This window comes from Triturus cristatus, chromosome 1_2 (genome assembly GCF_964204655.1).
Source record: "Triturus cristatus chromosome 1_2, aTriCri1.1, whole genome shotgun sequence".
Taxonomy (NCBI): domain Eukaryota; kingdom Metazoa; phylum Chordata; class Amphibia; order Caudata; family Salamandridae; genus Triturus; species Triturus cristatus.
Window position 1 is genome coordinate 1047888770 of NC_140580.1, and position 16091 is coordinate 1047904860.

The following is a 16091-nucleotide window of genomic DNA, read 5'->3' on the forward strand; positions in this document are numbered from 1 at the left end:
CCTGTGCAGCACCTTCCATGAGGTAAATACCGGGCAAAGTTAGAATAGTAATTTTGCTCCCCAGTCATTCAGCACCTTCCCTTATGTAAGTACCCGGCAGAGTTAAAAAAAGTAATTTTGCCGACCCAGTCATTGTCCGGCACCTTCCCTGAGCTAAATACCTGGCGCAGTTGGAATAGTAATTTTGGCCCCAATTCTGATCCTGGACAGTCCAGGATCAAATCTGAGTGGGTGACATGTTTTATTTTTAATAAATTGTCTCGTGATTTTCTTAAAAATAAAGTGTGTTTTTTTTACTTTCTGTTGGTGTAAAATTGATAATTTAACCAGCTGCAGTCTGTGCAGGTAACTGCAGTGGGGCGGTGGGCCGGGTAAGGGGGGTTTCGAGGGACGATGCCGCGGGAAAATTAAAAAAATAATTAATTTTCCCTCTGCATCGTCCCTCGGAATCCCCCCTTATCCGGCCCCACAGCCCCACCGCAGTTACCTGCATGGACCGCAGCTGAATCAACTGATGGCTGTAGAGAAGTATCAATAAAGCTGTAAAATATGAAACATTGCTGAATAAATGTTCGGTTCTGGAATATCGTTAGTATTGTTAGTGAATGTTATTGGTCATGTGTATACTTACTTTTCTAACTAGACGTCAGTTTTGGAACTGGCTGTGGCTCTCTCTGTCCTGCTCTAAATGGTGTGAGTGGTCACTATATAAGTCAGTGTACCACTGAACACAAAATGATGGATGACTTATTTTATATTTTTTGGGGGTTATTCGATAAATCACAGTAAAATATGTTTTGGAATGTATTTTTTAATGTGGTGTACATTCTGACTGAATATATAATTTATTTGTTTGATGTAAAAAACACGTCTCGGACCTTCTTCACATTTTACGACAGCCATCTTGTTAGGGGACAAGCAACATATATAAGGATGAAATGAAGGAAGGACTATTATACATGTCAAAAATGTCAACGTGTTTTTTAAACAGTTTGTTCTATGTTTACATGTATTATTTAATATTTAGTTATTTCAGAAAATGTGTACAAGAAGTTATAGTGTTGACTAATTTTCTGATGTATTGCGTCATTTGCTAATGAAATTGTTTATTTACTACTTAATCAACGTTTCTATATATAACAAATGTGTTGTAAATGTTAGCATTGTAGTTGTATGTGTGGTAATGGTAATTATAAATTACCTCTATGCAGTGGCGGCTCGCAGAGAGAGTGCTGTGGGCGGTGGGGTGGGGAGGGGAAGGTTGGGGGGTAGTGGAGTAGGACATACGACGGCATGGAGTAAGGTAAGTAAATAAATAAGTAAAACTATTTACCTTGCGCTCGGTGCATTGCCAATCGGTAAATAGTTTTAACTTTTTTATTTACCTACCTTACCCCATGCCGTCGTATGTCCGACTCCACTACCCCCAACCACCCCGCCGCACCGCCCCGCAGCACTCCCTCTGCGAGCAGCCACTGCCTCTATGTTGGTTTATGGTTGTGGTGTTAAAGACGTACGTGGTACTGGTAGATGTGCTGTAAAAACTGCATTGTAAAGGCATGCATGGTAATAGCATTCATTGTTCCATCATACATTCTGTTGTCTATACAAATGTTCCATAGTCATCTAGAGATTTATTGAAAGTTGCAGTAATGATTCATCATCATATACCAGCTCTGGTATATTTATTCATACTACTGAAAACAAGCACAATTCATTACAAAAATATATATGTACATATTTATGTTGTAACCAACCCTTTCATCTTTGTGAATGGTATTTGAGCAGCTGCATTTGACTCGACAGAGGCATTTGGTAACATCTTAAGTTATTGCAGTTTTGTGACAGACTTATTAAGCAGTTGCTTCGGTCTTAAGAGCGACTTCTAGTAAAGTTTTGAAGATCTGTGGCTTTGTTAAAGACTTCAAGCTGTTGCCTCTGATTCCAGAAGGCCATCTAGTAATGACTTGAATGACTGTACGTATGCAAAAGGTCAGACCTATTGGCTTTGCCAATGCTTGATGTACTTGTAGCACCTGCCCCCTTTCATTATTCCCTACCAGAAAAGTTTGCACTTGTGGTGATGAAATGTTACTCTTTTAACCCTTCAAACAATAAAAGCCTACAATGTTCTTTTTCTCATGATATGCTGCTTCCCTTTCCCGGCTACCCCTTTTACTGGGATGAGAAGGATGAACGGTTGAATCAGCCTTGAACGGATCTGAACTCCAAATAAAAGGAGAGTAACACTTCGCTGCCAAAAGGGTACTATACTGTCCGTTCCGAAGTGAATGATGGACGTCAGCCGAACGGGTTTAAAACTGGGTCACATATGGACCAGTAAAAAAAGAAGAAACTGCATCTACTAGACATTGAAGATTCAAAAAGGGGAAAACTATCTAACAAACAGGAGTAAGCACGAAGTTGTGCTCTCAGCAAAGGGAGCGCGATATCTTCCCACAGAGGCCAATGTGGGTAATCGGAAAGGAGTACTTAAAGCATCCATCGCGCTGAAACAGAAAGAAAGATTGCCCAGAGAATCTCTCCAGGGAACCATCAAGTTGTTCCACCACGGAGAATCAATGATTGCAGCTGCAGGAAGAATAAGGGGCAGATTTACAAGCCCCTTGCGCCACTTTTGCGTCACTTTTCCCATGTTAAAAGTGACACAAAAGTGGCGCAAGGGGCTTGTAAATCTGCCCCTAAGAAGTTTTGTATGATGTGTACATGTTGTCCTGAAGAAGGTGGTGTGCACCATCTTGAGCGTCACCGAAGCACTGCATCGACAGAATTTGTTGAGTTGTGTAAAAAAAAAATTCTATTGAAATGAAAATATTCTTTGTGTCACAATAAATGTTATTGTATTAGAGAATGATGGACCATGGATAGTCATTTTTTTAATCCATATGTGTTATTTTATGTATGTACGATACATATGATTGCGTCTTATAAAAATAAATGTGAATACTTTTTTTTAAAGTTTATAGAGTGAGACAGATATTTTTTTTTCATGTGATAAGGCTTTTTTAACTGTATAAAATATCATTTAGTGCATTTCCATGTATCTGGGGAAGTAACATTGGGGTTCCCTGGAATCTGTGTTCCAAGGATCTGATCCTGTGACCTATAGGTTGTGTCCAGACCTCAGCAGCGAGCGTTTAACTCACTGAGGGGCATATCAGCAACAACCGGCGATAATTATCGCTAAGCGCACTTAGCGCTAGGATAATTATCGCCGGCTAACGTGGATTTTTATCGCTGAGATAGCGTGCTATTAGCAACGCTTATCTCAAAAGCGATAAAAATCCTAGTGCTAACTGCCTAACGTGAGATTATCGCTGGAAACCCAGCAATAATCTCACAAAATGTGGCGTTAGCTTGTTGTTAAAGCCCCACAAACTTAGCCATGATATCCACCTTCCATTGGATATCATGGCTAAGTCAGTCCTGAAGCAGGCGTAAGGAAAGTAGCGATAACAGGGGTTATCGCTACTTTTCTTGCCGCTATGCTTCATAGCGTGGGGCTTGATGATAGCATTTCTCCTGTCATGTCAGGAACGCCCACTTTGCATCTCATTAGAGATGCAGAGCTGGGCGTTAGGATTTTGTGCGCTAATGCAATGTTTCACGCGTTAGCGTGACCTTGCTAATTAGACGATAAAATTATCGCCGCTTTCCAGACGAAAACAGCCGCAAAATCGGCGATAATTTTCTATCGCCGCATTGTAAATATGCCCCCGAGTTATCATAACTTGTGAAACTTGGGTTTCCTCTTCTGCTATATTAATGGAAAAGAAGCAAGGGGCATATCAACAACAACTGGCGATAATTATCGCTAAGTGCACTTAGCGCTAGGATAATTATCGCCGGCTAGCGTGGATTTTTATCGCTGAGATAGCATGCTATTAGCAACGCTTATCTCAAAAGCGATAAAAATCCTAGTGCTAACTGCCTAACGTGAAATTATCGCTGAAAACCCAGCGATAATCTCACGCAATGTGGCGTTAGTTTGTTGATAGGGACTCACAAACTTAGCCATGATATCCTCCTTCCATAGGATATCATGGCTAAGTCAGTCCTGAAGCAGGCGTACGGAAAGTAGTGATCACAGGGGTTATCGCTACTTTTCCTGCCGTTATGCTTCTTAGCGTGGGGCTTGATGATAGGGGAAATGTCGCTTAGCGACATTTCTCCTGTCATGTCAGGTCAGGAACGCCCACTTTGCATCTCATTAGAGATCAGTAGCGGTCCGTGGAGGGAGTGACGGTGGGGCAGTGAGGCGGGGCGGGGGAGGGGCAGGGTGGTGAAATGTAAACACCGGAATATGGATGAACGGAGGTAAGTACACATTTAAATAAGTAAAACAAATTTCGTTGCGCGCGCTGCATCGCATTTGGCGATGCAGCGCGCGCAAAGGAATTTGTTTTATTTATTTAAATGTGTACTTACCTCCGTTTATCCATATTCCGGTGTTTACATTTCACCACCCTGCCCCTCCCCCGCCCTGCCTCACTGCCCCACCGTCACTCCCTCCACGGACCACTACTGTTAGAGATGCAAAGCTGGGCGTTAAGATTTCGTACGCTAAAGCAAGGTTTCACGCGTTAGCGTGACCTTGCTAATTAGGTGATAAAATTATCGCCGCTTTTCGGCCGAAAACGGCTGCAAAATCGCCTCTTTGTTGATATGCCCCTAAATTATTAGTAATTTCTCCGATCTTTTTTCAATAAATATTGATCATAGCGCCAAATTTCAGTGCATGAGTACGGCTAGCAAGGCACATTAGTCCTTCTAATGTACGCATAGTAAGTTCCACCTACGTACACGTGAATCAGTGACATGTGGGTTTCTCCGCCGATGAACTATAGCTCCTCGGCACTTTTTTTTCAGTTCATGCTTCTTGGGGAAACACTGTGACAAAAGAACACGAATAAACATTGGCCTTCGGAGTTAAAAACAAGATTATATAGCTTTCTATACGCCAACTCCGGCCCACACAAATGGTATTCAATTATTTTAAATCGTCTTCATTTCTTTGGGGGGCGTCGGGGTAGAAGAAGTAATGTCATCTTAATATTCTTTTCATCGGCCCCAGCATGCATATTTATCTCAATTTCCATTTTTGTGGGGGTCTGATTGTGATGTATTCAGCATGGTCAAGTGATCTATTTCAGCACCAGGATAGGTGTTTGGAGAGAATCAATGAGTGGCCATTATTGAGCCTAACGCCCATCACTTGCCTTCTTCAGAAAACAATTTGAATAAAGTCGCTGTGGCAAATAACATCGTTTAAAGCTCAATGCTGCCCTCTACTGGTCATTTGTAATTCATCCACTGAACAGTCGCTGCTTGCCCGCGTTGCGAATGAACTGCCTTTTCAGACAACTGAACCGCATTAAAAATAAATATAATATAACAAATATGAATTATTGTACTAACAATGCCCAGTAACAAAAAACTACATAATATACCCCACAGTGCGCTTTGCATTCCCACAATATCCCCAAACTGTGAACATGTTGGTGTGTGTAGATATATTCTTATTCCATTGACTACATTTCTACCAGAACTGGTCCAGGTATACTTTGAGCTGCATAGGCACTTGCAGCTGGTGCAGTGGCACCGGTGTCCTACAACGTGATGAACCCACGTCATTCCAAATAATGTTTTTTTTGTTCACTATCAAACAAGAGACTAAGCGGCCCAAATTCCTTGCCTGGAATAGGGCTCATGACCCCCCCCCACCCCCCCCCCCCTTGGTACGCCACTTGCCTATGTCTGCAGCACCGTAATAAAGCATTTATGGTTGCATCTCCATTGAGACCTCTGACCTTTAGGGAATCCTAGGCAAATGTCTAGTTTGTCTATGTGTTCCTTCCTCAGGACAGACAGACATATACTTGGCAAAATGTATATTACGGCAGAGTAATTCCAGTTATTTTTTTATTACGTTTATCCTGAATTCCTGTGATTCCACCAGTACTCCCCTTCGTATAATTATGAGCTATTCATTGTAAAAAGTTACAGCTAATGTGACATTCACATAAGAAGGCAGTGAAGGCATAGGAACGACAGAACGTAAGCGGCTGCTTTTAGCAGAAAGTTTTCGCAGGTTTTTGCACAATTTATTGAGCATGCGTCCTCTCAATTGACATTTCACTCTAAAATATAGTTCTAAAGGACTGATTTGCATTTTGCGTTATTATGGGTAATTTTGTATAATTTTACCAACATTTTTCACATATTTATGCAAAAGCAAATTACACGAATATTGCATACCTATTGCACTGTGGACTAATATAGGTAGGAACAGCATTTCTGGCACAAATATTTTTGAAAGTGTACAGTTAGATTGCACCAACAGCCGCAGTTTAGTTTGCTTAGGTACTTTTTATTAATAGCAAAATAAAAGGTGTATAAGAGGGACATATTTTATGGGACATCTGAAAATGTTCGGTGGATGCGGTGCAACCGCCAAAATGTGCGTGGCCTATGTATTTGTGAAGGTAAACCATTCATTCATGCATGAGTGCACATTTGAAAAGTTCGAGTTCCCAAATCAACATTCCTTTCTATAGATTAGTTTCTTGAAACATAGCAGCAAATTAAATTTGAAAAGGCCAAGGTCACAATTAAAACAGGGGGTCTCATTTTCCAAGACTGAGGGCATGATTTAGACTTCGGAGGTAACTGAAAATCCATCAATTGCTTGGATAAACTCAAAATGAAGGCTAGACTCCACTGGCTGAATGTCCTCCATCTTAGGAACAGTATTGTGGTGCATATTCTGTTGGTGATTTCTACGGAACATCTAAAGTTTCCTACAGAACTTGGAGGATTTTCAGATATTACTGACCTCTGTGTCAGTCATTAAGTCTTCACCAGGAGATTGCTGACCTCATCTGGGTGTAGAAGTAAAAAACATTTCAGGTCTCACCAATAAATGTGTGCCTCTTCCAGCCCTCTGCCGTTATGGTGAAATACTTTGTGAATTGCTTTCTTGCATTCGACAGTATACTTATGTATAGTAGAGTGTAGAAAGTTCTGCTGTGAAGACCAGACATTCACTCCGGTTACATTGGGCTGACATTGAGGTTGGCTTAAGGGTAGGCCTGTGTCACAGACGTCTGTGTGTAGAGGGGGCATTGCACGTTTCTACATACTTACCTTGGCAAAAGTGTTAGGTTATCTGTTAAGTTTCCACCCATCATACCTTCAGCCTGCCTTGGATTTTTAGCTAACAACAATTTACATTCTTCGATCTTTAAGTCCATACTTAATTTATTAGTCCCAGAATGCAAAGTCCCACTGGAAATAAAGGGAGGACTGGCAAAAGATGCTGCTACTCATGGCATGGTGTTACTTGATAATCATGTCACCATGCAAGAGCTGGTTTAGATAAGTACTGATTCCCAAACTGCAGGATGAACTGACAAACCAAATATACTACAGTATTGATGTGCTTGTTGCACCTTTTGGAACTTTAAAATTAGGGTCCACGGATTGACGAAAGAACAATAAAACACGGCCACATTTGCAGCATCACAACTAACTCTGTAAATGCAGACAATTCAGGTTCATTTCATGCAATTGAATCCCATTTTGATATCTTTGTCATTGACATTTGCTATTCACTAAACTTGCACGCACATTTACTCCTGCAGTACTATTGACCACACAGACCCAGACAACCTCCCGCCAAGCCTTGAGTAAGTCAAGCACCACACATGGCTACTCACTGAGACTGGAAGCCAATCTCATAGAAATCAATAGAGTGTCACCATTTAGGGGAAATAGAGAAAAAAGAAAGAAATCAAATTGCCAAAAAATGTGTCCTTAAAAACATTTGAACACAGGCCCTGAACACTAAACATTGCTAGAATAGTAGAAAACACCCACTGCAACAAGGCTTTATAACAATCAACACTTCTGCTACTGCAAAGGAGGGCAGTGATCGGTCAGAACTCCACCACCCTGCTCATTACCACATCAACCTAGCACAACAACCCGCACACATAAGAAGGGAAGACACAACCAAGCAAAGTTTTCGCCGTGTTTGTGAACATCTCTTTCTTGCTTCTCATTGTTAGTCTTCTTACTGTTTATGCTTGCAGCTGTGTGGTATTAAGATGTTTGAAGGGTTGCTGTTGAATGTCCCGCAGTCTCTAACACTTTACTGTATTTTATGCTAATACACCTATAGAGGTTGTGATGGATCATCTTAAGAGTTGGGGTTATGCTGTGAGAGAATGTCGATGATTGGTTGATAAATTGTTCATGGGGTGGTTGTTGCCTGCACTGTGTGGGGGCATGGGGTTGTCAGTGTGCCTTGTCGCACCTCATTCCAATCGTGGCACCTCTGTATTCGTTTGTGCATTCCCCAGCATAAAAGGCACTTCTGAGAAGAACAGTCCAACTTGTACCAAATAACTTGGGGCTTACAGCAGGACAGTGACTGAGACGTGTGTCAGCAACTTTCATCTCTTTGGAAAGAGCGTTCTACACAAAATACTGTTTGAAATAATCTAGTTTAACACTGCCCTCTAGGGGTTAGTTATGCTTTCAACCAAATATTAGGAAGTATTGCTACAGAACATGTTGAAATAAAAAGTTACATTAACTATTCAATAACAGACTAAACAAGCATTTGCAATGCAACAGGTGTAGCATTTACTCGAGTCTGAGCTATTGGCATTGTAAATGACCATGCACTTTATTTGTGTTTCGGCTTTTGAAACACAAATAAAAGGCATTGTCATTAACAATGCCAATAGCTTAAACTCGCGTAAATGCGAGATCTATTGCATCGCAAATGCTTGTTTAGCTGTGGTCATCAGTTTAAACTCTCTTCCCAGGGAGAGACAGATGTCGCCAGACCCTAACATGGGCTCTCTGGGCAATCTGGGATGCGCCTTTTGTGGTGCTTTCCCTGTGTAGATCTTTTAAAAAGGAAATGAGGAGGAAATGTGCTGCTTTGTTTCAGCCGGTGCTTTAGAAATATTCAAAATTCTAAAACATTTCAACAGCACTGTGTTACGTCAGGTCGGATATTCCAAACAGCAACGCCTTTAAATCACATTTATATATAGGATTACCATATTTCTTCCGCAAAAACGGGGACACTTTGCTTAATCTATTCCTGTTTGTTGATGTGCTGAATTAGCATTTTTCGCAAGTTGACCTATGTGATTAAGCTTAAAAAATGCAAGGCAGCAGGAAGAAAAGCACAATACTGCTAATGAGTGTGGCAAGTGTGAACCAAAATGGCAATCAGGGTGCAACTCGCCGAAAAAGCGCTTCGACGCCCCGCCAGGAGTAATAAGCGCTACATAAATGCAATTACAACACAATACAATTACAACCAACAACATTGTGAATGCAAAGAAAACAATTTTGAGGCAGCAGTGGAGAGAATGAGCTACAGACCTGAGGTGAACCAGGCCGGGCTTTCAGAGGGTATTTCCTTGTTGATGTGTTGATATTTTCAAACCCCTTACCCCAAAAATGTGCTTCTATATGCAAAAGTTGTGCTTTCTACCAAAGCCATAATCTTTATTGGCATTTTTTTTTTTGCTACGATTTCACGCTGTAGTATTTAAGTTTAAATCAAAAGTGGACGGTCAATTAAGTAAAAAATGTTCTGTACCTGGAAATTGAGGCAAGTAAAGGGGTAGTCCCACTTGTCAACTCACCCACATTTGGTTGGTGTCGCCGTCTTTGTACTTGTATTCACCTGCCTAACAAACACAATGCCTCCATACATATTTGATGGGCTTGCCCACTTTTCAAACCTTTATTAGCCTGTAAAAAGTATTGATTCTCCAGTCACCTTTAATGGGCTTACCCTCGTAAACTTCTGACTTCACCCACATTCTTTTTTTTAGTTAAGAGGTTGACTGGTATGAGTAATTTCACTTACAATTAGAGTACAAAAATCTAATGTCTACAAGAAGGGGGGGACTCTGGGCTATTTTGATTAGGTCCAGCATACAAGCCTGAACGCAATACAAAACAGAGTGGTATGCTGTCCCTACTGAACGTCACAGGTCAATGTGTGTAAAGAACACTGATGTGCTCACTAAGGCCAGGAGAAAAATATCCTCCTTTGGGAAAAAGACCCTCGCACACCCAGTCAGCTAGGTGTCTTGCTTCTTCATTGGGTCTGCTCCTCGTCGAGTCGGCGCTGCAATACCCGATCGGCCCCCGTGATGGGGCCTTTTAACAGAGATCTTTTTTCCTGACCGTTGGGTGCAGTGCGTGAGTATAGATGTGAAATTGTGAGGCTAAAACAGAAAGTATAGGTCCACTCAACACAACTTTAATGAATGTGGCCACTATCCTGATTAAAACAAACAATGCGCGCACCCCTGCTATAAGGTTACAGGGTATTGCGCTATTGAAATCAGGCAAACATGTTTCTTGCCCTAAATCAAGTAGACGGCAAGTCTTCAGGACCGATGTAAGATCTATCTACACTTTTTGGTGGTGGTCCAAAGTAGTGAAAGTTAGTGACCACTCATACAGAACCCTAAAAAATGGTACCTGTAGATCTAGAACATCACCTATAAAAAGAAAGGATTGTAAAGCTAACTGTATCATTCCTAAACCATATTTATAGTTCTAAAATGATAGTGCAACATTTTAAAAAAGTGCTCAAAGGCATGCATCACACTCAGGTGTCTGTGACCATGCACAAGCAGGGCCGGCTCTAGGGTGGTGCGATCGGTGCCATCGCACCGGGCTCTGACTTGGGGTGGGTCCGCCATGTTTATTGTCCTAAAAGCACCTGATGCCGCGTTCCTAGTCCCAGCAATAAAAATGTCAAGATAACTCATTTGATTAACGTTCTTCCCACCGTAGCTTTGTCTAAGAAAGTTTGACTCTTAGTTCAGAGGGTTAATATGCCTGCTGCAAAAGTCCCATTCAGATCACAAAGTGCTTATAATATAAATTGGTCAGTGGGTTACCTCTTTTGTCAGAGAGATCCTTCTATTACCTGCAGTTTATAAGTTCAAATCCTAATATATTAACTGCCATCAAAGTGCTGCATGCAAACTGCAAGGAATGTATTAGAGCTGTGTGTTTTTTTGCCCAGTCTTTCATTATACTGATATTGCAAAAAGGGTTCATTTTGGTTGAAATCAATTCTTATTATGAAAGAAAACCCCCAACAATGGTGTTAAATTCTGAAAGTATACTGCCTACCAGAATGGATGACATGTGACTCCTACACCTTGTAGGCCTCTGTCTTTTGTAACATTTCCTATACACTCATTTACTCATGTATGATTGTCTCTGTGCAATGTGTGTGTGATGTAAAGTGTTCTAACACCTTAAACTGGTTGAGTGCACTATAAAACTAAATTAATCTAAGAGATAGTGGTTATGGAGACTTGAGGGGCACTGTCAAATGGTGGTAGTGAGGGAATCTGTGGCAGAGGTGGTCAATGGGAGGGCGCCAACAAACATTGTTGCACAGGGCGCCACCAATGCTAAAGCCGGTCCTGTGCACAAGGCGACTGAATACACAGCAACAATAGCAGCCGGTCCCAGGATGCTTGTTTCCGGTCCAGGGAGGACCTGACCTGGCAGTTCGGGCTGGACTGTTCCCATGAGGCACAGGGTTAAGGCTGATTTGCATATGGCTGGGTTCAAACTGGAATGACATGGTGAGCAAAAAAACAATGGATTTAGGCCCAGATCTCTGTACTGGGGTGAATGTATGACATTGTTCTGCCTTCTGCCCATCAAGTGTTGTTTTTGTATTGGTCTGTTAGGGTCAGCAGAGCACAATATCTGTGATTGCCTTTCAATGAAGCAAGCTTTTTTTTAAATGCAACCTCTGGACCTCAAAGTATTTGGAATGGATACCTACAACATGCCCATTCTGAATTGGTATCCATTCACAATGCCTTTGTAAGAGACAGCAAAAGTCAATTATTTTTTGTGGCCAAAAAATCAGCTTTGGAGTGAGTGCAAAAATGGATAGGACATCTGGCCGTAGGTTCTCAAATGCTATTCACAGTGATATCAAAACGTTTAGAAGATATGTACGAATTTAAGGTTTGTGTAACTGAGAACTACTTTTTAAAATTCATATCACTTATGTATTGATAAGATAAAATATATATTTTGAACATTGAAAAAAATTACATGAGCTACTAAAATACATAGTTACAGTGGAGTAGCTAGAGGAAGGCCTAAGAAGCAGGCTGCTGCCTCCCAAGTCACTGAATGCTAGGATGTTTTTGAACAATTGAGGTCCAAATTCTGAGAGTGTCTGAAGCCATTTGAAGGGATGTCTAACTGTGGGTGTTAAAAAATTGGATGATGCTCTCCAAAGGCCAACTGTTTGTGTATTTTGGTGGGTATTGAGGGCTGGCTTACGGTCTCTGAGGGGGCAGCTAAGGTCTTTTGATGGTCCGCTGTGGGGGGTGGTGTCTAAGGCTGGAAACAGAGGGGTTTATTTACAAAGAATTGGCTTAGAGCAGGTCCGAAAGTGATTTTGCTCCCCTGCCCTACATCAATTTACAAGGGCAGAAATGCACTGTATTTACAAGATATGGTGCATTCCCGTCCTTTCAGCCAGCTCCAGCACACAATTTGCAGCGGTGCGCCAGCGCAGGCATCTTTGCACCATGGTGCAAGGGTGTCTTTGTTGTTGGCGCGATTGTTTTTGTACAAGAATAGACGCTTTCCTGCACAAAAACAATCCTTGGAGGCATTTCCTCTTTCTATGTGTGCTGCAGAATGCAGCACACATAGAAAGAGGACAATATTAGGAGAAATAATGTTATTACTCTGCGCTATGCTACCCCAGGGGAGGTGCACAGTTTTAACACATTCCCAGATGTACGCCATTTTGTAAATCTGTAAATGTGTCAAATACCATGGGCATTGAGTGGGAGCACCCACTGAAAAGCCCATGGCATGCCTCCCCGGCACAGTGTGAGGCAGTGCACCTACTTGCGCTACATTGCCTCACTCCATATCTACAAGTTCATGAAAAGCCACGCAGAGTGGCTTTACGTGGCCTTGTAGATATGGGTCTGCATTGTGTGCCAGCAGAGCATCCAAATAAGTGACACCATGTTCGTAAATAAGCACCAACATTTCAAAGGTTTGGCTGGGAGAGTGTATCAAACAGGTAGGGTACGACTGAAGGAATATAGCTGAGAGTGGGCAATCTAATTCTTTTTGGCCACACACTCATGGATTCTGAAGGCAGGTGCCTGATTGCACCTCAGTGGTATCTAACAACAGAACTAGGAGACATATTTATCAACACTTTGTGTGTGTGTGAGTCACTTTATGGGTGAGTATGTGGCTGTTTTAGTGTCTGTCAAGATGACTGAGTATGTGTGTTAGTATCTGTATGAGTAAGGGAGAGAGCGTGTGAGTATCTGTATGGTTGAGTGACTGGTTTTGTGAGTGGCTGTATGCGTGAGTCAATGGGTGTGTGAGTGGCTCTATGGATGAGTGAGTGGTTGTGTTAATACTTCTATGGGTCTGCAAATGGGTAGGTCAGTGGTTGTAGGGGTGTTTGAGTGGGTTTATGAGAGGTTATATAGGGGGTGTGACTGGCTGAGTGAGTTGTTTTGGGGATAATGTAATCTGTGATGCCATTTGAGATACCATCAGTGATGTCATCAGTGACATCACTAACCATGTCATGAGTAATGTAATATGTGAGGTCATAAGCAGTGCATTGCGAGGGTGTAAGTTATAGTTAGCTAAGATAACTAAAACGGCTGAATTTCTATGGATTTGTACGTGTGAGATCTGAGGATAACTATAATGTCTCTGTAACCTATGTTTTTTCTGTGAATTTCTCAAAAAGTTGAAATTCAGTTTTCTAATTGCAACTTATAACCTTTGACAATGATTGTCTGAGTGAGTGGAAGAGCATCTCAGTGGGTGTGTGACTAAGGGCATGAGTGTCTAAATGAGAGTGTGACTAGGAGTGTGAGGGTTGGAAAGTGGGTTATTGGTAGGGGCAAATGTAGGTCTGCGATTGGCAATGAGGCCACTAACACATGATAGGACTCAGCATTGGTCTTAGAAAATTATTCCTATGCTCAATCCTTGGTAGTTTGGCAGCGAGCAGGCAGGCTTAACTTTAAAGACAGGTATGTAAAGCATTTAAAAACTCCATTTCAGTAAATAATTAAGACACAGCACATAATAAAAATCCAATACCAGTTCATAAAAATAGGAAATATTTGTATCTTTAAAATGACACCAAAACGACAAATATCCAATGTAGGGGACCGGAGATATGAATTTTCAAAGATTTAGCAAAATATAGCACTTAGAAGATTATAGCACCATATTGTGATACCTGCTCGCGATAGACCGGGTCAAAGTCAAACTTTCAGGCTGACCACGATGGAGCCCTGGGCGGCTACAGCTCGCGACAGGTCCCGGTCTCAGTTTCTACCTTCACTCTTAGAAACTTTTTTGAAGCTTTACTCCCCGAGGTCCCTCGAGGCTCCCAGTCAGTCCGGATGCGGTGAGGGTTCGCCAGATTGCCTTTCGACGAGCTCCCAGGCAACTTCCCTGGAGCAGACTTAGAAAAGTTTTCTTTAGCGCTTCAGCGGGGCAACCCAGGAATTCTGGCCAACATGCGATGGAAGGCAGGCGACTTGGTGTTCGTGGTTGCGCCCGGTCACTTTTCTGCGAGCGGACTTAGAAACTTTTCTGGAGCTTTTTCTCGAGGTGTCTCTCGATGCTCCTCATGTATCCGATCCGGTGAGGGTTCGCCTGCTTCAGTTTTCTTCTAGCCCCGGTCAAACTCTGAAAGATGGATCGATGGAGCTTGTAGCGGGACAAACCTGGATGGCTTGGCCGGCTCACGGTTGAAGGCAGGCTGCCTGGCCGGCCAGGTTGAGATGGTCCCTCTATGGAGCTTTTTTTCCAAAGTTGCTCCAAAGTTCTCCAAACTTCTTGAACTTCTTCCTGAAGTTCCTCAAGGGGTCCCGAAGTGTCTCAAACTCACTCCATGGGTTTGGAAGCTCCAATATGGTCCTTGAAAGTTTAGGACTTCAGTTCCCACAATCCACTGGTACAAAACCCTTACAAATCCACTGGTGGTTCTCCAAGGCGCAGATTTAGTTGGTGATGTTCCAGGTGAGCTCTTTTAACCTGTAGCTTTCAGGGAGTCCACTCTTTAGTTCTTTTTTAGCAGGATAATCCACAGGGCTGTAGTTTCAGATGGTGCAGTCTTCAGAGGTCAGGCCTTAGAAATCTTTGCACAGCAAAACTTCTCAATAGGGCACTTCTTGCTTCAGTAAGTTTCAAGTAGCAGATCTGAGAGGCTCTGCCCCTCTCAGATACTTATTCCAAGTTCTCGGGGTCAGGCAGGAGGTCACTTCTGACCAATAGGAGCAGAGAAACTCCTCAAAGATATAACCACATCCTGTAGAGTGTCGCATTATTTTGTCCCAGAGTGCATCAAATCTTCCAAATCCACAATGGCTGATTTTCCAGCAAGGGGGTAAGAGCTGGCTAAACACACCCCTAGGATGGCTAATTTACTTAGACTCTCCCCCTGCATCTGCTCATACCTTCCTTAATCCTACCATCTGCCTAAAGTCAGAAGTTCAGAGTTGTAAATGACACTGTTCTCTGCTGTCCTCTTTGAAGAAAATAGTTTATGACTCCTAGTCCTGGCCTGGCATCCCTATGGAACAGCACACTGCACTGCCAGCAGAGCTGGTTGACCCCAGGGGCTCTTTGTCACCTCTTCAAGGCAGCCTGGCTAATCCACTTAACTCTGACCAATCAGGACAGACCACTGGAAGGCTGAATTTGGACTTACAAACAAGAAAGTCGTATAACTTCTTGTATGTACACTTTAGGAGAAATTCAACAATATGATATTTTTGTATTTATTAACACCATTCTGGGAAGTCTTTGAATGGCGTTTCTAGCCTTTTCCTACCAAGAGTTATTAAGAAATAACTTCCTACCATGTTAACCTATGTAGCAGGGTATTTGCAATGGGAAAAATGACTTGGACCATTTTTCCAGCACCAGGACTTACAAAAACTTTGCTTATATCTACAGGACCCTCACACCATGTGCAACTA